Source organism: Erinaceus europaeus, chromosome 3, assembly GCF_950295315.1.
Source record: "Erinaceus europaeus chromosome 3, mEriEur2.1, whole genome shotgun sequence".
NCBI classification, from domain to species: domain Eukaryota; kingdom Metazoa; phylum Chordata; class Mammalia; order Eulipotyphla; family Erinaceidae; genus Erinaceus; species Erinaceus europaeus.
In genome coordinates this window covers 2057904-2085238 of record NC_080164.1, presented here as the reverse complement: position 1 = coordinate 2085238, position 27335 = coordinate 2057904, and the positions used below count along the sequence as shown (strand labels likewise).

Genomic DNA, 27335 nt, shown 5'->3' with positions numbered 1-27335 from the left:
GTTGGACTCTAGGTTGGCAGCATCCAAGAGTCATTTTTGCTGTTATTTCCAGTGTGTTTACTTGGGATGTTTATATTCTACATAGGAAAGAGACTAGTGAGTAATTGTCTTTTCTTTCCTATTTATACTGGCTAGCATAATTGGTTCTAGTTGTATCCATGTTGCCATAAAATGTACACTTTCTTTTTAATTTTTTTATATTTATTTGCTTTTCCTTTTGTTGCCCTTGTTGTTTTTTATTGTTGTTGTAGTTATTGTTGTTGTTGTTACTGATGTTGTCATTGTAAATTCACTGATTTTTAGTATTTATTTTTCTCCTGATATGTGCATTTGAAAAGATTAACACTCCCTCTAGATGTTGAAATGGAGAAAGGAAGGGAAGACAGAGAGGGAGAGAGAAAGACAGACACCTGCAGACCTGCTTCACAGACAGTGAAGCAACTCCCCTGCAGGTGGAGAGCTGGGGACTCGAACCGGGATCCTTAAGCTGGTCATTGTACTTTGTGCCACATACGCTTAAACTGCTGAGTTACTGCCCAACTCCCTGTTTTCTTTTTTAATAGCTGGGTTGTATCATAGCACACACACACACACACACACACACCCCACAGATTCTTTTTCCATTCATTTATTAGAGAGAATTTAAGTTTGATACCATATTTTTGGTTATTATTAATGCCTCCAGAAACAGAGAGTTATATATATATATATATATATATATATATATATATATATATATGAAAGAGAAAGGTATATATATATATATGTGTGTGTGTGTGTGTGTGTGTGTGTGTGTGTGTGTTCAGGTTAGCACTTTCATGTATATTGAAAAATGCTTGCTATTACTGGACTATATGATTTTTCCATTTTCAGGTTTTTTTTATTTGTTTGTTTGTTTTATTTTAAACACAGAAGACAGAGAAGAAGAGAGAGTGAAAGAGACACAGACCCGAAGGTCAAAGTTTCCTTCAGGGTGGTGGAGGCGGGGCTTAAATGTGGGTCTCATTATGGGGAAGCAGCCCACAGTCCAAGTGAACTCCTTTGCCAGTCTGCACTGGAAGTATTTATTTATTTACTATTGCCTCTGGAGTTACCGCCAGGGCTCGGTACCAGCACTAAGAATTGGCTGCTTCCGGAGTCCATTTCCCCTCTTGATTTTTTATTGGATAGGACTGAGAGAAGATAGGGAGATAGAGAGGAACAGAGACACAGAGGCCTCTACAGACCTACTTCACTGCTTGTGACGCTTCCCTCCTGCAGGTGGGGAATGGGGGCTTGAATCCGGGTCCCTGAGCTGAGTATTGTGTGCGCTTAAGTGGGCATGCCACTGCCCGGCTCCTTACATTTTATTTATTTTGTTTTTTTATTTATGTTTTATTTATTTATTATTGGGTAGAAACAGAAAGAGATTGAGAAGGAAGGGAGAGAGAGAGAGACACCTGCAGCGTTGCTTCACCACTTGTGAAGCTTTCCGCCTGATGGTGAGGACCAGGGGCTTGAACCTGGATCCCTGGGCACTATAAGGTGTGCACTGAGCCAGGGTCTGCCCGCATTTTATTTATTTGTTCGTTTATTATTCATCCATCCATTTGTTTAGCTGAAGTCTTCATCCCTGTCCCGCAGAGGCTATAGCAATTTGCGTAGCTTGTGCAAGAACCCTCCACCCACACCTACCCCCCCCCCCCCACATACACACACATTTGTTGTTCCTGTCATGGTGATATTGGCCATTCTCACACATATGCAGTGACACCTCACTTGTGATTTTAATTTGCATTTCCGTAGCCATGGGTGGAACTGAGAATGCACAAGTGTGAGTTTGGAAAACATATTTGTCTGTGCCCTTCCTGTTTGGTTCAAGTGGGCTGACTGCTTCCCTGATTACAATCCCAGCTCCCTCAGGGAATCTTCTCAGGTTTCTAGGTCCCTGGACGACAGAAACTGCTCTCTCATCCCAGCCTGTGGAAATGTGGAGTCAAACATGAACCTTTTACCTGGAAGGTTTTGGTTTCCCTTGATCTTTTTTTTTTTTAATCTTTATTTATTTATTCCCTTTTGTTGCCCTTGTTTTTTTATTGTTGTAGTTATTGGTGTCGTGATTGTTGGATAGGACAGAGAGAAATGGAAAGAGAGGAAAACAGAGAGGGGGGAGAGAAAGACAGACACCTGCAGACCTGCTTCACCGTCTATGAAGCGACTCCCCTGCAGGTGGGGAGCCAGGGGCTCGAACCGGGATCCTTATGCCGGTCCTTGCGCTTTGCGCCACCTGTGCTTAACCTGCAGAGCGACCGCCTGACTCCCTTCCTCGATGTTTACTGCCTTTTATTTGAGTCCCTTCAGTAAACTCACACTGAATTAAACTTATTTAAATTGCAATGAGTTGAAAATAGTTTGACGGTATAAACTTTATAATAGTGGGGAATAGAGTGACAAAGAGTGAACACATAGGGGCCAGGCGGTGGTGTGCCAAGTTAAGTGCTCACACTACAGTGCACAAGGACCCAGGTTCAAGTCCCTGGTCCCCACCTGCAGGGGGAAAGCTTTGCAAGTAGTGAAGCAGGGCTGCAGATGTCTCTCTCTCCCCACCTTTCAGTTTCTATCTCCCCTTGCCCCTCAATTTCTGAATTTCTGTATCCAATAAATAAATAAAAGTAATAAAACATGAGAAAAATATTTTTCATGCCGGAACTGAGGCTCCAAGGTCTGGGGTTTAGTCCCGAGCACCACCCTAGGCCAGAAATGAGCAGTGTTCTGTATCTTTCTCTCTGTGCCTATCTCTTTCTTTACAGTAGATTTAAAAATAAATATAACTTCACTGAATATGTGCTTCTGATATGCCTATATATTAATCGGTCCTTTATCTCACGGACTGGAGACTTTATTTAGTTTTAGCTTTGTTTTCGCCATGGTGTACCTTGGTGAAGATTTCTTTCTATTTCATTTAAAATACACTGGACCTCTATCTAAAGGTTGATATTTCCAGTTGGTTTTGGAAAATGTTAGTTTCTCTTCAAATACCATTCCTCTATTCTCTCTCTTCTAGAATTCTGATTCAGCATAAAGTCTTCTATTTATGTTTTTATATTTTTTTTCACATTTTGCATCTTTTTACATCTATATTACTCATTCTGTCAAACTCCTGACATTTTAATTTATTTATTTCTTTTTTTTGCAATCTGTATTTAGTTTTTAAGTTATGTTTGTGTATTTTTCATTTTAAAGTATTGCTGTTTTAATTTTATAATATTTAAATTTCTTATAACTTCCTCTTGCAAGAAGCTACATCAAAACCTATCTGTTACTCTAAAAAAAGGAAAGAAAATACTAATCACAATTGCTACAGTTCTGACAACTGTTAAATTCAATATTTTATTTCTTTGTAGAATTCTTTCCACTATATACAAAATAAAGCACATCCACACAGTTTTATATTTCAAACCAGTGTCTCTAATTGATCCCTAATTATCAGCAACACCAGACAGAGAAGTGAAAATTGACTTCAACCAAACTAACTACCTCTGATTGACGGGATACTTAAGCTCAGTAGCTTCTTGGAAATTAACCAACAATTCCAGTGGCTGAAGGTCATGAGAGATAAAAGTTGGAATGAATGAATATGAACATGAGAATGGGTTAGACAAAAGGCACCTTCAAGAAGAGAAATTCAAGTGCTAACCTTATGCTAGAAACTTTTAACAGCAAAGGGGAACATTTGTAAAAGTAGGCCAATAATCAATCACCAGCTGTCCAGCAGGAGCTAATTATCATTCTGGAAGCAGATTAAACCATCCATCACCTGTCCCTGCAGCAGGCAGGACCTTCAATCTGTGAGTCACAAAATTAAGGCTCCAATAACCCAAATGTTTTGGGCAGGGTTGCACAGTGAAAAAATGAATTCAGAGTCAGGTCATAGTTCACAGTTCACCGTTGAGCCTTTCATTGTGATTTGATTTTTGTTACCACCAGTGTTATCCCTGGGTCTCGGTGCTTGCAGTAGGAATCCACTGCTTTCGGTGGTTTTTTTTTTTTTTTCCCTTTCTACTTTTACTTGACAGTCCAGAGAGAAATTGAGAAGGGAGGGGAGACAGAGAGGGAAAGAGAGAAAGAGAGAAGGGGCCGGGTGGAGGTGCACCTGGTCGAGTGCACATGTTACAATGTGCAAGGACCTGGGTTCTAGCCCCCAGTCCCCACCTGCAGGGGGAAAGCTTCACAAGTGATGAAGCAGGGCTCCAGGTGTCTCTGTCTCTCTCTTCCTCTCTACCCCCCCCATCCCTCTCTTGATTTCTGGCTGTCTCTATCCAATAAATAAATAAAGATAATGAGAGAGAGAGAGAGAGAGAGAGAGAGAGGGAGAGAGAGATGAGAGCGAGCTGCAGCCCTGCCTCACCATTTGTGAAGCTTTCCCCCATAGGTCAGGAGGAAGGGCTTGAACCCTGGTCCTTATGCATGGTGATATATACACTTAAGGTAGACCACCACTTCCTACACCCTCTCCCAAGTGTACAGTTTACTATTGAAAATCTTAAACACTCCAACCAGAAGGAGAAAGACAATAAGGTGAAGCTAAACTTGGGAATCACTCAGCCCAGAATGGAGAGGTTGTTAAGAGTCCAGTAAAATGCACAATAAGGCGATTTCCTTTTTTGGGAAACTCTCTCCTTTGTTTCTAAGGAAATTGTAGTTCCTTCTGCCTCAGGCTGACTCGAAGCAGCCTCAGCAAGCTTGTGGGGCCTCCCTCACCACCCCCCACGGCAGGTTGGGCTGGAAGAAAGGCTGTAACATGAAGAAACCTTCGGAATCAATTACATAAAACGTCTTGACAGAATGACTCACTTGCTCCTGCCTGAGGGTTAATATTGCAAGATGATCCCAGTGTGTCATTCCAACTCTTTGAACTACTTCATACCAAATTTTGCAAAAGTGCAATTTCAGAGTTACAAAATACTTGGGAGTTTGATTCTGATCGTGTGGAGTAAGAAGCAGGCCAGAGGAGGTTTGATCAGTTGCCTAAGGTCACACAGCCTGTTAGCGGTGTCATGGAACTCTGTCCTTTTCTTCTTGGCTGTCTAAACACAGGTTTCTGTGTAGAAGCATTCTCATACTCAACATGAAAATCTAACCATCCCTTGCTTCTATCTTTCCAAATACTTGGCTTGAATTTTGAGTCTTTCAGATGTTATGCCATGTTTGCTGAACCCCCAGGTGAATGGGCTTTTGTACTTGGGGACAGGTGATGTTCTTATCTCAGGTCTGAAGATCAGGACTTAGAAGTGAATGCAAAATGGACTGTTTTTTGGTACCGTGTGCTCTGATAAATATCACTAAAGGAAAATTGAATTCTGTTTAACTATTTGTAAAACAAATAGTGTGTTCAATATAGGATTTCCAGATTGACTTATTCTGTGATTGCATAAGTCTGAATATATGTCATGCATATCTGGCTATGTATTTTGCAAAAGATTTTGCGATAATCATAGATAACATTTTTTTTTTGGTTTGGAGGAAGTTTAATTCAAAAAAAGGAGGTTGATCTCAAAATATAATTTGTATACAGTAAATTTAGTGATATTGGGTTTAAAAAAGTATAATTTGTGACTAGTTTCTCCCTTCCAGTACTCTTGTCTGTGTCTAATGCTTAAGACCAAGCCTTTAGGAAAGTCCAGGGGAGGCCAGGCCACCTTGTATTAGCATGCACTGGCCATAAAATGATAATTTAAAAATTATTTTTAAATGTCTTTATTGGAGGGATTAATTGTTTATAGTCGACAGTAAAATACAATAGGTTGTACATGGATGACATGTCCAGGTTTGCCACATAACAGTACAACCCCCACTAGGTCCTTCTCTGCCATCATGATCCAGGACCTGAGCCTCCTCCACCCCCAGAATCTTTTACTTCAGTGCAATACACAAACTCCAGTCCAAGTTCTGCTTCATGTTTTCCCTTCTGATCTTGTTTTTTAATTTCTGCCTATGAGTGAGATTGCCCCATATTATTTATTTATTTATTTATTTATTTATTTATTTATTATTTTGCCTTCAGGGTTATTGCTGGGGCTCGGTGCCTGAGCTACGAATCCACTGCTCCTGGAAGCTATTTTTTTTCCCTTTTGTTGCCCTTGTTGTTGGATAACTTAGAGAGAAATTGAGAGGGTAAAGGAAGATAGAGAGGGGGAGAGAAAGATAGACACCTGCAGACCTGCTTCACCACTTGTGAAGTGACCCCCAACAGGTGGGATCCTTCTGTGGGTCCTAGTGCCCTGTGCACTTAACCCGCTGCACTACTGTCCAGCCCCATATTTATTTATTTTTCCCAGAGCACGTCTCAGCTCTGGTTTTTGATCCTGTGGGGAATTTTAGCTGGGACTTCAGGGCCTCAGGTATTAGAGTCTGTCTGCACAACCATTATGCTATCAAGCTGCACACATCAAATGCTAATTGTATCTGAAATTCACTTCTGTCAGTGCAGTAAGGCTTGCCAACTGTTGCTGGGTGTGGCTTACATGTTGCAAGTGCTTTGCACACAATGCCTCTCAGATCCCGCTGGCTGGAGAGATGGCTCTACGCTGAGAAATCTCTGTTGACCTTGCAGAGGCTACAAGCCAGCTACAAGCCAGCCCTCCGCCAGCCCTTCCCAGCAATGCAGATGAAATGCCTATAGAAGTGGGTCCTCTGGATGAGGAGAGCACATGCCTCAGTGATTGAAATGACTCCCAGGCAATTTGCAAGCACCACAAACAAGATCCCTGCCCTGGAGGGGGTTGTGCAATTGACTGTTAGCACACCTGCCCTGGGTCTAGCAGGGAAACTCCCATTTGTCTTGTGTTTGTAATTGGATACCAAGTGAGAGACCATAAAGAAACTAGATTAAATCCATGCTACCACTCAGACCACCTCCTTCTCTTACGGTGGAAAAATTAATGGAGGCCTGGAGGCCAGGCACTGGTGCATCCTGTTAAGTACATATATCACCAAGTGTAAGGACCCAGGTTCGCTCCCCACCTGTGGAGGGGGGAGCTTCACAAATGGTGAAGGTGTCTATCTTTCTCTCTCCTTCTCTATCTCTCGCTTCCTTCTCAATTTCTCTCTGTCCTGTCAAGGAAGAATAAAAGAGAAAGAAGTGGGGAAGAGAGAGAGAAAATGGCCTCTAGGAGCAGTGGATTTGTATCAAGCACTGAGCCCCAGCAATAAGCCTGCAGGCAAAAATAATAAATTAATAAACAAATGAGGTAAACTGAGTCCCTGGGAGTATGTGTGGCTTCTAAAGTCACACTACAAGACAGGGCAGAGCCTGAACAGCAACTTCTGTTGTCATGCTCAATTTTGAATCCTCTTTATCAAATATCCACATTGACACAGTTTTAAGAGACATCCCATCTTGGATGTCCACGAAATTCACTATTTATAAGAAGATGACTAAAACCAAGAAGTAGGCCATGTGGTGGAACCTGCATGTCATCATACTAAAGGCCCAGGGTTCAAGCCTCACCACAACATGGGAGCCCCATTGTTGACACTAAAAGAATCTCCATGGTTGGTGAAATAGTGCTGCATTGCTTCTCTTTCTGTGTCTGTCTCTACTGCTCTGCTCTTACTCTCCCTGTTTCTCAATAAATAAATACATGAAATAAGACATAACAGAACATTTTAAAGAATGGGACTAGTATGGTTTTTCTCAGTACTTTCTTTACTGCTTCATATTTGAACTTTTGTCTCCAATGCCAACATAGCTCTGCATAGGACGGTTATCCACACTGTTTTATATTTATTGTGGGGGTCATGCATTAGCTTGGGTTTTTGTTAAAGTTGCATTAAAGTTTTACTTAGTATGATTACTGAGATGGTCTCTTTCGGTAATTCGTTATCTTTTAAGTTATTTTGTTTCTTGATTCCAAGACTTTTTTTTTTTTTTTTTTTTACTGAGGAAGACAAAAGTGAGCACCTTGTCTAAGATGAATGTCTCACAGAAAGAGTCCACAGAAATCTCTGAAACAGATACAAGGAGATTCTCAGGAGACTGATCTCCTCCAAGACCACAAGATGGTGTCTCAAACATGAGCTGCTGGGGAGTTTCTGGCAGTCACTGCCAGACCAGCTTCTGGAGAATCCCATGGCTAAAGACTGCTTCCCAAAGCTTTATCTGATTTCAGAAATAAGAACCTCAAATCTGTAAGAAAACACAGATAGTCTGCCAGCTGCAGAGTCTACAGGTTGCCTCTGAAGTTGGAAAGTTCACTCTGGAAGTGTTTGGTCCAGAGGGACATGTATTGGGGAGCAGCAGGTAGAGGACAAAATTAAGAGGAGCTGGGTGATGGTGAACCTGGTTGAAAACACATGTTACAGCGCACAAGGTCCCAGGTTCAAGCCCCCAACTGCATGGGGAAAGCTTTGAGAATGGTAAAGGGTTGCTCCAAGTCTCTCTCTCTCTCTCTCCAAGTCTCTCTCTCTCTCCCTCTCCTCTCTCCCTCTCCCTCTTCCTCTCCCCCTGTCTCCTCTCTCCCTCTCCCTCTCCCTCTCACTCTCCCTCTCCCTCTCCTCTCTCCTCTCTCTCTCTCTCTGTCTCTCCCTACCCTCTCTATTTTTATCCAATAATAAAGATAATACAAATTTTCAAATAAATATTTACAAGGAAAGAAAAGAGTAGGGCTGAAGCAGACAGGTAAGGAGTCCTCCATCTTGACCACTAGGTGGGCCATTGCTTGTCTGAGCTAGGAGTTTGACTTCCATGGGCTCCATCCTGTCCCTATGTTTCCCCAATATAGATTAAGGCTTCTTGGAATGATCTGCCTACTTGTTTAGTTCTGCTAATGGGTGTGGAGAATTCAATGTGGATTTGCTCATATTACTATGACTAGCTTGGCGCTGAGTAGACACTCCTATGAGAGTAAATGAAGGAAAGAAATGACTAAGCAGATCATCACACTTTCCATAAAGGACCAGAGAGAAGACTTGCTAGGCTTGGAGGCCTGCGGGTAGCTCAGTGTTGTCTCCTCAGTGACCACAGACAACAGTAAACTAGTGGGTGTGACAATATCATAGTGAAGCTTTATTTATGGTCATTGGAATTTGAGCTTCACAAAGCATTCATGTTTCTTAACATAATAGTTTCAAGTATTATTTTCAACCATTTAAAATATAAACACAGACAGAGAGTTTTGGTAGTGGTTGTGGTGTTAAACTGTACCCTGAAAAAAAAAGTGAAATGCTTGATTAAAATAAATTAGGGACAGTGAGAAAGTGTCTCCTGGGCTAGAGCACAGTCCTGGTGTTGGGTTTCCAGTACCACACATACTAAACTGATACTCTGCTCTCTTCCTCTTCCTCTCTATCTTTCTCTCAAAAAAAAATAAAAATATAAAACCATTCTTAGCTTATGGCATGCACCATAATTCAATGCTTGAATTAAACCAATTTTGTATGCCTTGCTCCCATCAAAGAATCCTGATGTCTCAGCCAGAATTCAAGCACATATGCCACTTTAACAAGAATAACTGGTCATTTTCACAAAGTTGGGATTCTTCAAAAAGCATAGGTATGAATTAAAGAGTGTTCATTTCCAAGACAGGGTGGAGGCATATCTGGTATATCTCACATATCACTATACACAAGGACCTAGGTTCAAGCCCCTGCTGGGGGTAATATACATGAGTGAGGGAGTAAGGCTGCAAGTATTTCTCTTTCTCCCCCTGCTCTCTTGATTTCTGTCTGTCTCTATCCAAAATAAATCAATAAATATTTTTTAGTTGCTCATTTACTAAAGGAATCATAAACATCAAGGTACAAATCCTAGGGAGGGACACATTTATTCTGGTATTTATTTCTATGGAGTTATTAAGCAATTTATTTTTGCATTTTTGTTCTTTTTTTTTTTTGAAGTAGACTAATTTGGGAGTTGTGTTGGTTTTTGCTGTTGCTGTTATTTGCGTATTTCAGTTTTTAACATGGCAGATTTGTCAGAGCTAAGGAATTATACTAACACAGTGAGTTTCTCCAGTGGCTAATATAATTCATTACAGGATACTTTATAGCTTTTTAAATTATTTTCTCACATAACCCTTCTAGAACTTTCTGTGTAGACAAACCAGTGTTATTAGAGTTGAACGTTTGGGGTATGGGGTGGTCGTGGTGGAGGCTAAGAACTTGTAAGATCGTAGGGCTGACATACAGTGGAGTTGGCATCTGAGCCCCTGTTCTGAGGTTCAGTTGATCGTACGGCTGACGTGCAGGGGAGTTAGGATCCAAACCCCTGTTCTGAGGTTCAGTTGGTGCTACTGCCTCCCTGTCTCCCTGTCTCCAGCTGTGGCAACATCCCAGAAAGGAAAAATGTGAGATGTGCAGGAGGGAGAGACTGGGTCTCCATGGCCAAGGGTGGTCAGCACCTCTGGGGACAAGGTTGCTGTTCTCAAGTTGGTAGATAATGGTTAGCAGAGTTAAGAAGGTGATGAGCAGAAAATGACAGACACAGAGCACACCAGTAGACAGAGTTCCTAGAACTTTTCTAGTTTCTTCATATTCTAATGAATTGATTCCATTGAACAACATAGATGGGGTCTGGCCTGTATTTAAGGTAGGTGTATATACCCAGCAGAGCTAGACAGCATGCAGTCTAGAACCTCCCACCCCCAATGATGACTTAGGAGGGGGCCAGGAGATCACTCATTTAGCAGAGCTCACACTTGACCATTATATATACAAGGACCCAGGGTCAAGACCTTGGCTGTCACTGGGGACACCAGTGGTAGGAAGCTTCATGAATTATCTAGCAGTGCAGTGATTCCTTTCCTTTCAGCCACCAAATTATAGATGCTACTGTGACTCCACCCAGCTGTTTCTATATAATAAATAAAGATAATAAAAAATTAAGAAGGAAGTTCATAACAGGGGATCTGACTTCCCTTAGAGTGTCCACGCATACACACTAAGTGGGGGGAGACCAGAAAGAGAGAAGGTGAAAGTCAAAGTTGTTTTTTAAGCTGGATGCCCACTGCTGGAGATATATCAAAATAGTAGTACAGCAGGCTTAGGTACCTGAGGCCCTAGAGGCTCTAGGTTCAATCCCAGTCTTGGGAGTTGAACAGTATTTTCTTCCATGAAGTAAATATGCAAGAGTAACCTTGAGGGCTGGGAGGTGGAGCACCCAGTTAGGTGAATATAGTACTAAGTACAAGGACCTGCACAAGGATCCAGGTTCAAGGCCTTGAATCCTCACACAGTCTGGTTCTCTGTCTCTCTCTCTGTTTCCCTCTCTCTCTGCATCTCTCTCCCTCTCTATCTCTCACTCCTCTGTCAATTTCTCTCTGTCCTATCCAATAAAGTGGAAAAACTTGGCCTCCAGGAGCCAGTGGATTTCTAGTGCTAGCACTGAGCCCCAGTGATAACCCTGAAGGCAATAAATGATGATAATATTAGTAATAGTAATAGTAATAATAATAATAATAATAGTAATAACCTTGCGTGCTTAAAGGCAGTTCCCCTGGAAGGAGTTTCTATGTGAAGTCAATCCTTGACATCACAGTAGGGGATAATGGAACCAGGGGAAGCTTCATGAAGAGTAGAGAAGTCCTGTGGTACCTCTATCTCCCTGTCTTTCTCTCTCTCTCTCTCTCTCTCTCTCTCTCTCTCTCACACACACACACACACACACACAGACAGACAGACACACACACACACACACACACACACACATACTATCTGAAATAAAAGGAAAATAATTAGCTGGGATCTGTGGAATGCTCCATGCACAAGGTCCCAGAGTGGAAAAAAAAAAAAAAAAAAAAAACTTCAAACCTGATACCAGAAATGACTCCCTTCCTCTGCAGCCTTGAGTTCACTGGAAATGAGTCACTTGGTTCATCCTGTGCCCAAAGCGAGATTTCACAAGTACAGAGATCAGGAGGCCGAATCACAGAAAGTGACCTTAGAGTCCGCAGGCCACTTGCCCCCCCCCCCCCCAGAGAGGACAAGGGACACTTTCAGAAACCGTGAACCCTGCCATTCTCCAGATACAGGCTGAACAGTGACTTTCCAAGGTCCTCTCAGGAAGCACAAAACCCTCCTTCTGTGACTTTCATATATGTGAAGACTCACTGGTCCTAGCTTCTTCCCTTCTCTCTCTCTCTCTCTCTCTCTCTCTCTCTCTCTCTCTCTCTTCCTCCCTCCTTCCCTCCCTCCCTCCTTCCTTCCCTCTTTCTTTCACCAGCTGTGTCCCATAGTATTGTCTCTTTCCTGCTCATCCCTCAAAGACATGACATTCCTTCACAGCTCAGGAGATTTGCTTTTCTTTCTCTCTTTTTAGTGAGATCATTCCAGATTTTTTTTCCCATTGGTTAGGCCTCCTGACAGTGGCCTCCTCAGGTAGCCCAAGATGGCTTCTCTGCTCCACTATTGCCAGCGACTTCATAGCTTGTTGCCTGGTTTTCTCTACCTGATAACACACCTACCTTTCTGGGTGCAGGCACTGGAAGATACACCAGATGCTGTCAGTTTAGTCACCTGGCACCTGGGATCCTATCAAACTCCCACAGGTATTTATCAAAAGTTTTGGTGTCCTATGGTGAAGCTGGATTGATTTCTGACATCAGATTAGGCAATAATGATCTTGTGTTTTCAGTTAGTGTTGTCAGGGTTAGTGTCTCCGGAATCAATGCCTGAACTATGAATTCACTGCTCCCAGAAGCCATTTATTCATTTTTTAAAATGTTTATTATTGATTTTATTTGCTAGAAAAGAAAGGAATTGAGAGGTGAGGTAGAGGTATGGAAGTATAGAGAGAAAGATGGACACCTGCAGGCCTGCTTCGCCACTCATGAAGCTTTCCCCCTGTAACTGCAGAGAGGGGACTTCTGATTCAGTTACTGAGATTATAATGGCTCTGATATATGCACTCAGTTAGCACTACCACAGAGCCACCTGATGGCACAATCTATCCTTAAGGGCAATTTCTCGAGCCAGAGAGATATTTCCGTCTCTTAGAGCATGCTGCAGGCTCCAGAAGTCAGAGGTTCAATTCCCAGCAAGTGCATATGCCACAGTGGATGAGGGTTCTTGTCTCACTCTCTCTCTCTCATCATAAACAAATAAATAAATATTTTAAGCAAATAAGGCAGTTTCTGAGAAAGATTTTGTTCTGCACACAAACATCTATGGCCGTGGGAGGACAAGTCAGCAATTTTACGCACAAATTGATAGTCTGAGGCCCCATGTTCAACTTTTTGGCTAGTATCTGTGAGAATTGAGGTGTGTTCTCTCTCTCTCATTTCTATATCTCTCTATCTCTCTCATCCACACATGCTCTTATAAATCAACAGAGAATTAGAGAAGAAGTCTAGAGGGATCCAAAAGCAGATGGAAGGATGATAAGTAGGGTAGAACCTGACAGTAGCTATAGAACTGAAGGCAGTTGGGTTATCAGAGCAGAGACTGTGAATGTGTGATGTCACTGGAAACGGTTTGGTGGGAAATAACCCTACTCAGTGGAACCTGAGAATACCTGGCAGGAATCCAAATAAACTTGTGCCATCTATTTTCTATCACAGAGTTCATAAACTTTTTTTTTTCACTGGTTTTTTCTACAGAAGAGAATTCCAGGGGGGTAGACGGTTGTGCACCCAGTTAAGTGCACATAGTCCTAAGCCTACCACTCCCCACCTCCTGCTTCGGGGACACTTCACAAGTGGTGAAGTAGGTCCACAGGTATCTCTCTCCTCTCTCTCTCTCTCTCCATCCAGGGTCATTTCTCCACTGCTTCTGGAAGCCTTTTCCCCCCATTTTATTGGACAAAACAGAGAGAAATTGAGAGAGGAGGGCAAGACAGAGGGAGAGAGAGAGAGACAGACACCTATAGTCCTGCATCGTCACTTGTGAAGCTCCTACCCGCTGCAAGTGGGGAGATGGGAGGTTCAAACAAGGATCTTTGCCCTGGTCTTTGTACTTCATACCATGTAAACTTAACGCAGTGAGCCACCTCCTAGACCTCTACTTTCTTCTCTATCTTCCCCTCCCCTCTCAATTTATCTCTGTCTTATCCAATCAAAATTTTGAAAAAAGATTAAATGGCTGCCACGAGAGATGGATTTGTAGTGCTGGTCCCAGTGACTGCAGGCAACAACAACAAAAGAATGTCCACAGAGATACTGTCATTAAAACAGGCGGGACTACTGCCACACAGAGTAAGGAATGTTATCTCTCTTCCTTAAAAACACATCGAATGTCCATGTCTAGTGGAGAAGCAATTACAAAAGCCAGAACTCCCACCTTCTGCACCCCATAAATAATTGTGGTCCATACTCTCCGAGGGGTAAAGAATAACAGAACTTCCAATGGAGGGAATGAGGCACAGAACTCTGGTTGTGGGAATTGTGTGGAATTGTAACCTTGTTATTTCACAATCTTGTCAATAATTATTAAGTAACTAAAAAAAAATGCATTGGTGTTCCTAGGATTCCCATGAAATTGAAAATATTCTCTGCTTGCACGTTCTGAGTTTCCTGCAGAGTTTATCGCTTCTCTTCACTATGTATTGAGTCATCAGATGTGAACTTCCATAAACACATCGCAAAACAGGAAAAGGAAATTAAGTCAGTGTTCTAGTACTTGAACCTTGCCACTCACTCACTTCTATTCCTTTTCCAATTTCCTGAAGAGGAAGGGAGGGAGAGTGAGAAGTACTTTTGAATTATATGTATTTTTAACTTATTTAACAGAGACAGAAAGAACTTGAGGGAGAATATGGAGAGAGGAGGAGGAGAGAGAGAGAGAGAGGAGAGAGAGAGGAGAGAGAGAGAGGAGAGAGAGAGGAGAGAGAGAGGAGAGAGGAGAGAGAGAGGAGAGAGAGGAGAGAGAGAGAGGAGAGAGAGAGGAGAGAGAGGAGAGAGAGAGAGGAGAGAGAGAGAGGAGAGAGAGGGGAGAGAGAAGAGAGAGAGGAGAGGGGAGAGAGGAGAGAGAGAGGAGAGGGGAGAGAGGAGAGAGAGAGGAGAGAGAGGAGAGGGGAGAGAGGAGAGAGAGAGAGGAGATAGGAGAGAGAGAGAGAGAGAGAGAGAGAGAGAGAGGCAGTACTTCACCATTTGTGAAGCTTTTCCCCTGCACATGGAAACTGGGCTTGAACCTTAGTCCATGCACGTGGTAGAGTTTACATTCAACCAGGTGTGCTTCCACCCAGAGAAAAGAGGGTTTGGCTCTCATTCTGGAGTGATTTCTGGAATGCACTAGCGACACCACCACTGTCCTGGTGCATCAGGCATTTATGGCAGGAAGCTTAGACTGCATAGCTGTGGTTTCTCAGCCTAGAATCCGGCCAACATTTCCTTCCTTTTGGTGGCTCAGATCATATGCTGTTAGTGCTAGAAAGAAACCCACTTCAGCCTCAGTTTCCTGATTTGAATAAGGAAGTGGTTGAACTAGATAAGGTTGAAGAAATCAAGATCTTAAAGGCCTGTGATTCTAAACATCCACATACATACACATGCTAAAAGGAAGAAGAAAAAGGCCAAGGTCTGCTTGGGGACTTTTGTGCATTGTATACACTCAATAAACATTTGTTGATTTGATGTTGTTTGATCTTATCTAATCCCACCTCATCTGCTTTCCATTTTCAAAAGGATGTGGGTTGTTCAGCTTCTTCTCCTTGCTGATTAATTCAATTCCTGTTTTTCATGAAAAGATGTTATGCATGCACAAAGTGGGGGAGCCACACGTTTAGCTGGGGCAGAGAAAAGGGCTGTATTGCTGGAGAAGTGCTATCTGCACCCTGAGACATGAACTGAAGTTACAAATCAACAACAACAAAAAGAGGGAGCTATTGGGGGCAAGGAAATGCAGTGTGTGCAAAAGCTTGCGGGTACAGAAGCATCCTGTATATTGTAGAGTCCTGGACTATGGAAGAATTAGTGCATAAAGCCAAATTAGTGCAGAATTAGTGCAGAATTAGTGCAGAAAGCCAAACATAAAGTATAGAGACATTACTGGTCTTGTGTGCACAGTATCTGTTCCTAGTTTGTGTAGTATCACTTTGATTGCTCTTTAAAGATGGCATTTGCTCCCCTAAGGGACAGGGCCTGGGCAAAGTTGACGCTATTCCCCATTGATGAAGACAGGTCCTTCTAATCAATCTGTAGAATCCAGTATCAATCTGTTCCAAATAGACTGTTAGAGACACAAAACTTTTATATATATATATATATATATATATATATATATATATATATATATATATATATATTTTCTCTTTGGTTGCCCTTGTTATTTTTTGTTGTTGTAGTTATTATTGTTATTGTTGTCATCGTTGTTGGATAGGACAGAGAGAAATGGAGAGAGGAGGGGAAGACAGAGAGGGGGAGAGAAAGATAGACACCTGCAGACCTGCTTCACCGCCTGTGAAGTGACTCTCCTGCAGGTGGGGAACTGGGGGCTCGAACCGGGATCCTTACTCTGGTCCTTGTGCTTCGTGCCACCTGTGCTTAACCCGCTGCACTACTGCCTGACTCCTAACATAACACTTTTGTTTTACCACCTATCTGAGGACCCTTTGGCTAAGTCACGCTTAAATTTGGCATTGGAATGACAGAAGCCTGTCAATGAGAACTGATGCCCATGGATAAGAACCAGCTGGCCATTAACTCTATAATTTGGGAGCCTGGCATTATGTCTAGGAATCATTACCCTAGAGCAGTAAATGTGCCTGCCCCTGGTTGTTGTTTTCTGCCCAGCTCTAGCGTTTCGTTGTTGAGGAACTGTTGATTTATTTATTTTTAATTTAATTTATTGATTGTTTTTTTCTCCACCACTCCTGTTTCCCCATCCCCACCCCCATAGGATAAGATAACCACTCTAGTTCCCCCCCGTCTAAGAAAAGGCTGCCATTTTGTCTTTGCACATTTGTACACGTGTCTGAGTGGAGTCATCCTGCCCTTTACCTTGTGAGGACAACTTTAAGCTGGCAAAGTGAGGGCTTGCTTTACTGAGCATCCTTTTCTCTGATTCCATCCGCTTTATCCCAAAGGATGCAATATCATCCTTTACTACTGCTGCTGCCGCCGCCGCCGCCGCCACCGCCACCGCCACCACCACCACCACTACTATTCCTGCTACTACTACTACTACTACTACCACCACTACCACCATTACCGCCACCACCACTACTACTACTATTCCTCCTCCTCCTCCTCCTACTACTACTACTACCACTCCCACCACCATCACCACCACCACTACTACTACTACTATTCCTGCTACTATTACTACTACTACCACCACTACCACTACCACCACCACTATTACTACTACTACTACTATTCCTACTACTACTACTATTCCTGCTACTATTACTACTACTACCACCACTACCACTACCACCACCACTATTACTACTACTACTATTCCTACTACTACTACTATTCCTGATACTACTACTACTACTACTACTACTACTACTACTACCACCACTACCACCATTACCACCATCACTACCACCACCACTACCACCACTACTACTACTATTCCTGCTACTACTACTACTACCACCAATACCACCACCACTACTACTACTACTACCACCACCACCACCACCACCACCACCACCATTACTACTACTACTATTCCTACTACTACTAACTACTACTACCACTCCCACCACCATCGCCACCACCACCACCACCACTACTACTACTATTCCTACTACTACTACTATTCCTGCTATTATTACTACTACTACTACTATTCCTGCTACTATTACTACTACTACTATTCCTGCTACTACTACTACTACCACCAATACCACCACCACTACTACTACTACTACTACCACCACCACTACTACCACCACCACCACCACCACCATTACTACTAATACTACTATTCCTACTACTACTACTACTACCACCACCACCACCATCACCACCACCACCACCACCACTACTACTACTACTACTGAATAATACCTGCGAGGGACATTACAGTTTACATTCAACCAAATGACCATCTTGGTCCACCCTAGTGACTACAGTATTGGAGATTTGTCCTATATTGTCCTTTGCTTTGCTTCCTGGAGACAGGTCAACCCTCCATTGTCTTTACTAATTCTGATTTTAACAACAAAATGCATTCATTTTTTTTTTTAATGACCAAATCCTTTACAGCCCAACACCACCAGAACACTGGCCAATGTGATGGTAAAGGCTACTTTCAAACTTCTCTCTGACTGTCCATGTGAACATTTCTTTTGCTCTGTAATCTACTGCACAGGAAGCTTGGTAAGGAGCAGAGTGAGTTTGATGATAATTGCTTCTATTTGCATACATCATAAATAACCTTTCTTTCTCCTTAGAGTCTTCTCTCTTTTGTCTTATCTTCTGTTTTCTTTCTCAATTCTCTGTTTTTATAGAGAAAAACAATAAGTCTTTTCTTAGTTCATAAAGGACTAACCCCTGTAATCTATTGCTTCCCCTCTAATCTATTGCTTCCCCTCATTTAAGAATGTGTCTTACTACTTTCTCAAAGGAGAAAAAAATAACCATGTTTCCAGTTTCCTTCAGTTAGTTGTTTTCTCCTAAAATAATCCATTCACACAGAAGCAATCATGAGTAATACATAATTCACTGGAGGTTGCACAGAGCTTACAGAAGGGCTGTGCTGCTCACCCAGTCAACTCCAAACTGAAATCTACTTTAGACATGACCCAAAAAGTCTGATAATTCCTTCCTTTCCTTTACTCCTCTTCAGCTCTTTTTATTCTATACTCATTTTTTAATAGTACTGTCCAAGTCTTTCTCTTCTCTCCTGTACTAGCTAATATAATTTTCCTTGCACTAATTACCTATTAACACTGTCCTAGCCACCCACTATAATACATACCAAAGAAAAAGACAAATCCACTTACTCTGACTTGCACTATTTAGAAATAAGGGGTTCTAAGTCATATATTATTTTTCCTAAGATGTATATTTAATATCTATGTGATATTTCACATTTTTTCAACAATGTATTGCTAACCAGAAATTTTCAAATGTGTACTCTAGTAGAATTTCAAGCATCATCTTTTGCTGAATTTGTTTTTTTAAAGAGATATAGGTTTTCAAATTACTTATTTTTCATATATGTATATTTGATAAGACTAAGAGAAATATAGAGGGGGAGAAAGGGAACGAGAAAGAGAGACACCTGCAGCCCTTCTTCACCACCGATAAATCTTGCCCCCTGCAGTTGAGGACTGGGGCTTGAAGTAGGGTACTTGGGCAAGGTAACATGTGTACTCAACCACCACCTAGCCTTTTTGTTAAATTTATTTAATGTCCTTGGCATTACCCTTCAGCGTTGCTGGCAACACAATAGTTTCCTTTTCTTTCCTGAGCTATTTTCTGGGGTGAGATGCTGCAGACAACTTCCCACAAAAATCAGCTGCTTTTTAGTGCATGGAAGTAAGTGAGGAATTTCATTTTTAAAGTAAAAATGCAATGGGATTTTCCATTTGGTTTCCACAGGCAGTAGCCTTTGAGAACAGGGGGTATGTGTCTACTTTCCAGATGATGAATTGTAGGACATACAATAAAAGAAAATATGTAGATATAAGGAAAATATGGATTTTTCTGCTATGCTCAAGTGTCTTGTTTGGTCCCACTTACTTCATAGAAGGTATCATCCTATTAGTATCTATTTATCCTTTTTTTTAATGAATGAGTGTGTGCTTAAGTTTCCGTGTCATTCTAGTTGTTACAGATTCTGTGGTAGGAGTTAAAGATACCAGAATGAGTTCACTGGCCTCTACACAGAAAAATGTTCAATACAGTCGTGAATGAGAAAATATGAGTGAGGATTAGATATAAACATGAAAATTAATAATAATTAGTGATGATGATTTATACTCACCGTACCAAATCCCCTGCTAAGTTATTGACACACATGTTTTCATCTAATCTAATGGAAAAGACCATGAGATTTGAATTATTGATATTCTTATTATATCAGTACAGTATCCAGAGCTAAAATAGGTTAAGGAATTTGCCTTAAGACCTATACTACTGTGAAATAAAGGCAGGGTTAAACACAAGTCTGTCTGAGATTGATCTACGTGTCTTTCTCGATAACTGTTCTGTGCTACGTACAAACAAGTTTTGTGAGAAAAATGACAAGAGGTTAGATCAGCATGGAAAGCATAGACACTGCCTTTCTCTGCGGACTCAGGGTAGATGTCACAGCGGAGGTGATGTATTTTCTAGCTGTTTTGGAAATATACAGTAGAGCTTGCAAACTATGTGTTCATTGGGCATACTAACAAAAAAAAAAGTACAACAATAGATTTAGTTTTGATAAGGAGGGCTAAATAATTATTGTTGGATAGTATGCCAGCTCCCCCTGGCTTCTGCTTAACACTATTCTATTTACATAACCACTGCATTCTATTTACATAACCACTGTTAACAAGCACCACCCTCCCTCCAGGGCATTGGTGGTTCAGTGATAGGATTCTCGCCTGCTCCGCCCCCTCCTTGTCACACTCTGATTTTCACCAGTCACTTTTCTCTCCACCCTCTCTATATCACATCCTGTTTCCACCCTACTTGGAGAGTATAAAAGCAGCTGCTCTTCTGATTAAAGACACTTGGAAATTGCTTTCCGGCTCCGAGAGTTCCAGAGTGTATCTCCTGCGAAGTTAGTGTGGCACGAGTTCCTGATCCCTCTCCCACGCAGCAGCCTAGATCAGCTCCAGTTGAGTTCTCTCCAACCCAGAGAACACTAGCTCGATAAGAAGTACCCTCAGGCTATCCCAGCATCTGGAGCCCAGAACAGGGACACGTAAGCAGCAGATTTACAAGAAGACATCCTAGATAAGTACACACATTTTGGGTATCTGCAATATTGTGTTAAGGCACAATATTGTGTGATATTTTTTCTTTCTTATTGTTTTCCTGAGATCTCTCCACCATGGAAAATCTTTTCCAAATTCTGCATTCTTTTTCCAGTATACAATTTTTATATATCTGGGACATTTTTCTAGGGGCTGCACCTTATATCCTGTTGATCATCATAGCAGCTTTTAAGGGATATATAGGGCAACCTCTCAAAAGGCTTAAGGACCTAGAGGCTGAGGTCCAAGAGATAAAGGAAGTGATCATAGAACTTAACCAGCACCTTAAAAAAAAGAAGAAGCAAAGGCCTGTCGTGATCTTGACCCACCTTAATTCCTCTGCATCTTGCCCTGAGGCCCCTATTTTGGCATCTTGCCCTGAGGACCCTATTTTGGCGACACGTGTCCGAATTCTCCTTTGGACTCCACAACCACTTCTTCAGCCACCCCCATTTTGGCAGACACGTGTCCGAAACCTCCTGCTGCCTCCACGGCCACTTCTTCGCCCACCCCTGTTTTGACAGACACATGTCCGAATTCTCCTGTAGCCTCCAAAACCACTTCTTCGGCCGCTTGTCCAGAAGCTTCCACTTCGGTGACTCCTCCTACCGCTACACACTTATCAAAGCAAGTCCACACATTTCCGGTCAATGTTGCCCCCAATAGACAAAAACCTCAGGCCTGGTATCCATATTCCGCCACAGACCTGAAGGAACTACACCAGGCTATCAAGGATGACGGTGTTCATGTCCAATGGACCAGGTCCATTTTACAAGGCCTGCTTCAGAACCTTAATACCCCCCAAGATTGGAGGGATGTAACTCACGCTACACTCCCAGGCCCCCTCTTCCTGCAATGGGAGGCATTCTTTCGTGACAAATGTAGGCGGAAGCCAAGTTTCCACTGGGGTATTTTGATCAGGTACGCCTGTGTGGATTAAAAGCATGGGAGCAATTAACACCACCCACGGGAGCGGCCGCAGCCCCAATTCTCTCCCTTCAACAAGAACTTGATGAATCCCTTGCTAAATTCATTGCCAGGGTCCAGTCGAGTTTGGAAAGGAAGATTTATAATCCTGACGCTCGTTTTCTCCTCCTGCGATCCATAGTCTGGGATGGAATGCTTCCGCATTTTTGACAGGCCTGTATCACTCTTAAAAACGAACACCCAGATACTTGGATTATAGCTACACAGGATCTCAGATCAAGCTCTTTTCAAGGACCTATGTTACAGGCCTATGCAGCTACCTTACATAAGCAAAAAGGGGCTTGCTTTAAGTGCGGTCGCCAAGGGCATTGGCATAACCAATGTTCAGAAAATAGACCGCGACCCCACCTCCAGTCAGGACAACCCTGCCTCCAGTCAGGGCAACCCCGCCTCCAAACAGGGAATCAGAGACCACAAATGCCTTGTCCCAGATGCCAGAAAGGATTTCACTGGAAGAGAGATTGTTGGTCAAGTTTCCATAGGAACGGCATGCCTCTGCCAAATGTAAAGAGGGATTTAAACTAGGTGTGGGGCTTCCCTTAGCCCCGCCCCCAAGAGGGAAGGAAGCAGGTCGCCCGCTTGGTGCTGTGCCCTTCTTCCACAAACAGAAGCCCAGCTTGGGACCCAATTCGTCTCTACACCCACCACGCCAAGTAACAATAACAGAAGGTGAACAGAAGGAGGAACCCGCGGTATGTGGGAACTTCCAGCATAGAAATAACCGGCTGGAGCAAGATAACAGCTCAAATTCGGAGCCTGAGATTTTATGGACCACCCCTGTTTTAGAAAGGGGTCACCCAACTATGACAGTAAAGATTGGTAATATTCATTTTAAGTGTTGGATTGACACGGGAGCAGATAAGACAATATTAAGACAAGCAGAGGTTCCCCAGAGTTGGGAACTCCTCCCAGGACCACGCTCACATGGTGTTGGAGGATTGACTCAGGCATTCCGCACACGAGATTCCCTTGTGTGGGAAGATCCAGAAGGCACTACCGGATGCTTTCAACCTTTAATAGCTGATATAAGCACCAATTTATTGGGAAGAGACTTGCTGGAATCTTTAGATGTAGTGATATCCTCAGACACCTCTTCAGGACACCACACTCACTCCTGTGAGACTGCTAGACCCAACTAGCACCCCCAATACTAACTGCCACTGTTCGTAACAGAACTCCCCGCTTAGATTGGCTTTCTAATGAGCCTGTCTGGGTGGAACAGTGGCCTTTGCCTAGGGAGAAGCTAGAAATTTTAAAATAACTTGTCCAAGAGCAGTTATCTTTGGGACACATTCGTCTTTCTTGGAGCCCATGGAATACTCCAGTCTTTGTGATTAAAAAGCGCTCAGGAAAATGGCACCTCCTCCAAGATCTTCGTGCAGTTAATAAAACCATGCAGGTTTGGGGCTCCCCCCAAAGGGGTTTGCCTCTTGCTTCCGCAATTCCCACGGGAATTCCAATCATAGCTATTGATATACAAGATTGTTTTTTCTCTATTCCCTTGCATCTGCAAGATTATAAACGTTTTGCTTTCTCTATTCCTTCTATTAATAATGCCAGCCCTGCCGATAGATTTGAATGGGTGGTACTGCCCCAGGGCATGGCTAATAGTCCTACTATTTGTCAAGAGGCTGTTAAATCTGCCCTTTTTCCATATATTCATAAGGGACTTAAGGTTTTTCATTATATGGATGACGTGTTAATATGGGGAGAATTAGATACGGATCTCTCCGCCCTACATGATTTTCTAATCCCTACCTTAAAGAGAAGTGGACTTAATGTAGCTCCTGAGAAGATACAGCTAATCCCTCCAATATCTTTCTTAGGCTCAGAGATTTCCCTAACGCAGATTCGTCCTTTAAAACCTTGTGTTACTTTTCCTTCTAATCTCACTCTTGCTTCTTTACAAAGTTTTCTTGGAAATTTGAATTGGCTTAGGCAGTATCTTTATCTGCCTATGAGCTGCCTGCAACCAATGTTTGATCTGTTAAAAGGAAACAAACAGCCCTCCTCAAAGCGTATGTTAACCCCCGAAGCCTCCTTGGCACTGGAAAAAGTTAACCAGGCTCTCCAGGACATGCACTGTTGAGAGGGCCCATCAAACTCTTAAGGCTCAATTAAACAAAGAAAAAGGGAAAATGTACCCCCCCAATATCCAGCTAGCAAAAGCCTTAACTACATTAAATCTCTTTAATATTTACAAAAACTCAGACCAACCTCCTATTATTCTTCATTGGCAAACACCACCCACCCTCCCAGCTATTAAAGTCAAATGGAAAGACCCACCTGATAAAATTTGGAAAGGACCTGACCCCCTGTTGACTATGGGGAGGGGTTTCGCAGGTATTTTTCCACAAAATTACTCCAAGCCTGTTTGGGTTCCTGCCCGCCATGTCCGGCAATACCCACATGATGGCGCTGATATCCCTGAAGAACAAGAAACACTGCAAGAAGACTGGCTGCAAGAGGACTGGCTACAGGATGCACCCCAGGATACATAATACAGCATGGCAGAATAAAAAAAATCTGATTCACAGAACTCTTCCCCCCCCCCCGAATGTCTTATGCTATGACTGGCCAGTTGTGTTTTGTGAGTGAGTGAGTGAGTGAGTGAGTGAGTGAGTGAGTGAGTGAGTGAGTGAAAAAAAAATTGAGTGAGTTGAGTGACCAAAATTTTCGTATGACCTTTTGTGCTTAGAGTACTCTGAAAGTTAACTGACTTTATATAAAACAGCTGGACGCAGCCATGGTTTCTGGAGACGTCCAGAAACAGTCCAAAAATTGTTCATTCCTCTTTTTGATTTCTTTTTTAAGTCTTGATATAAATATGAAATGTTTAGTCTTAAACTGTGTGAGTAAAGATGGTTCAACTATGACAGTAGATCTAAATTCGCATTTGAAATGATATGTCTTATTTACAAGTTTTTCTTCTCCTGTGTGTTATAAACTATATGTTTAATATGCATGTTTCAAGTTTGGTAAACATTAACTTAACTGTTAAATTGTAACTTCGAATTGTAACTTCGAAGCTACATTCTTAAGAGAAGAGGTAAAATCAATTCATTAAAGTAACTGAGTGTTTAAAGTAAAATTCTAAATATTCAATGTGACAATTCATCATCTCCTAAGTTAAAATACAAATCCTCTATACAGGACATTTTTGGAGGGCCCCAAAAAATGTCCTATAAGCTATCTTGTGGAAATTAATCCACAACAAATTTGGCATCAATCTGATATTGTAAATGTACCAAAAAAAATTGTCACTAAAATGTGTTAACTCTAGTAACCTGAGTTTGCTTAAAAACTCAATGTAAAAATAGTTAAGAATCAATATATGTGACTTAAATTCGGTATGAAAATTTTGCTATATAGAGACTGCTACATGAGGTCACATAAGATGACCTTTACACGAAATTATAAAGATACCTAAACCAATTATAATCATTGAATTATGAATTGTAGTAAACTTCTAACAAAGTTTTTTTCATAAGTAATTGACTACAGCTATGACAAGCCTTCACATAAAGAAGCATCTGCTCATATAGAATCCCCAGAAATCCATCTTGGACCCCTGACCTTTGACATCACCCACAATTGCAGCCATCCCCCGAAACCCATGATGTGACCTGACATGATCTGGAGAACCTGATTCACAGACTCCAAAGGACTAGACTTTCCTACTGCCTTTCTCTCAACCATCGGTGTCTGCTCTTCCTGCTTCTGTTTTGCCCATCATGTTTTGGCAGTTCCAGGTCACTCTCTACAAAGAAAAGTTCCAGTGGCTGTCCTCCTCCATCAAGATAGACATGTGGCATTTATTTCCTGGCCGTTGACATTGGACTGATGCTTCTAAAGAACTTTCTGGACACTCCCTTTATACTGCTGGACTTCTTGAAGAATGACTGTAGCAGTTCATAGAACTTTCCGCCAGCTGACTCGGGATTTTGCAATGCCAGATCACCCCTCTAGCCCCTCGGCTTATCAGGTCCCCACTCCTCCACCCATCAGGCTCACTCTGTCTCTTGCTACTCTTACTTATCCCTCCCTGTCTTGTGCTAGTTCTTTTTGAAGACACTTACACGCTATCATTCTGCTTTCTTCCCAACAGGTTTCTGTTCACCCCTACACTGCTATTCCCCTGACTGAGATGAAGCCTTTTACAGACATTGACCCAGTTATATATGGCCATTAAGTAAGAGAAAGATGTTGGGGAATTGTGAGGTATGGTTGAGCTTGGAAGGGCTTGAGTCTGATGGGTGTGTCAATCCTGTTAGTCTCTCTCTCTACAGAGAGGTTGAGAAAGGAGGGACAGTAGAACCCCAAAAAGTGTGCCTCTTATCAGTCTCCCTGCCTCACAAAGTGCCCCACACTCCTGATACTATGGCAAATAGTTAAAAAGAAAGGGGGAGATGTTGGATAGTATGCCAGCTCCCCCTGGCTTCTGCTTAACACTATTCTATTTACATAACCACTGCATTCTATTTACATAACCACTGTTAACAAGCACCACCCTCCCTCCAGGGCATTGGTGGTTCAGTGATAGGATTCTTGCCTGCTCCGCCCCCTCCTTGTCACACTCTGATTTTCACCAGTCACTTTTCTCTCCACCCTCTCTACATCACATCCTGTTCCAACCCTACTTTGAGAGTATAAAAACAGCTGCTCTTCTGATTAAAGACACTTGGAAATTGCTTTCCGGCTCCGAGAGTTTCAGAGTGTATCTCCTGCGAAGTTAGTGTGGCACGAGTTCCTGATCCCTCTCCCACGCAGCAGCCTAGATCAGCTCCAGTTGAGTTCTCTCCAACCCAGAGAGCACTAGCTCTGGAAGAAGTACCCTCAGGCTATCCCGGCAATTATGTAAATAATTATGTCAACTTGGGACAGTAAAAGGTGTTATCAGAAAAATTAACCTGAACACAGTTTGAAATCAGGTCATAAAAGGTCAAGAGAAGACTCTAGACTAGTATATTCAACTATACTAGGACTGACTCTCTCAAATAACCATTTCTAATTTGCTTCACTCACTTTCAGCACCAAGTCCTGATGCCTCCACATCCAAAGTACAGCTCAAGTACTTCCTGACTCCCTGGACTCCATCACAGGTCCTGGCACACACTTTCTTCCTCTCGATGGCACTGACAATTTGCTGTGTGATGGCTTGCTCCCAACCTTGCTTTTCATGAGGAAAACGCTACCCAATCAAGCACAATCAAGCAAAACATTAATGTGACTGTGCCGTTCTTCTAAATTAAAATCTTTCAGCTTTGGCTAAAACCCCAAAGTATTAACTGAATGCACATGCTGTCTGACTGAGTTAGTTTCACTCTGTGGTTCCTCTAGAGAGAGATTTTCTGATCCATACTCAAATGTACTCACATCTTCTTCCCGGGTGTGAAGTATTCCAAGGTCCTTCCAGGCCCCCATTTCACCCATTCTGTTCATTCTATGCTGAGATATGCCTGGCTTCTTTTACTTGTTTATTTTTATTTTATTTATTAAAAGGAAATACTGA

The 27335-nt window shown here is 42.3% G+C and overlaps 1 long non-coding RNA gene across 2 annotated transcripts; it reads left to right on the top strand.

Moving 5' to 3' along the window:
- LOC132537620 (uncharacterized) lies at nt 1–27083 on the top strand. Of its 2 annotated transcripts, none has more exons than XR_009549077.1 (3): nt 1–96; nt 18132–18245; nt 26855–27083. It is a non-coding gene; the product is annotated as an uncharacterized LOC132537620 (long non-coding RNA). The 2 variants fall into 2 exon arrangements; XR_009549076.1 differs by lacking the exon at nt 1–96 and adding an exon at nt 17988–18047.
- Nucleotides 27084–27335: the final 252 nt, after the last annotated feature.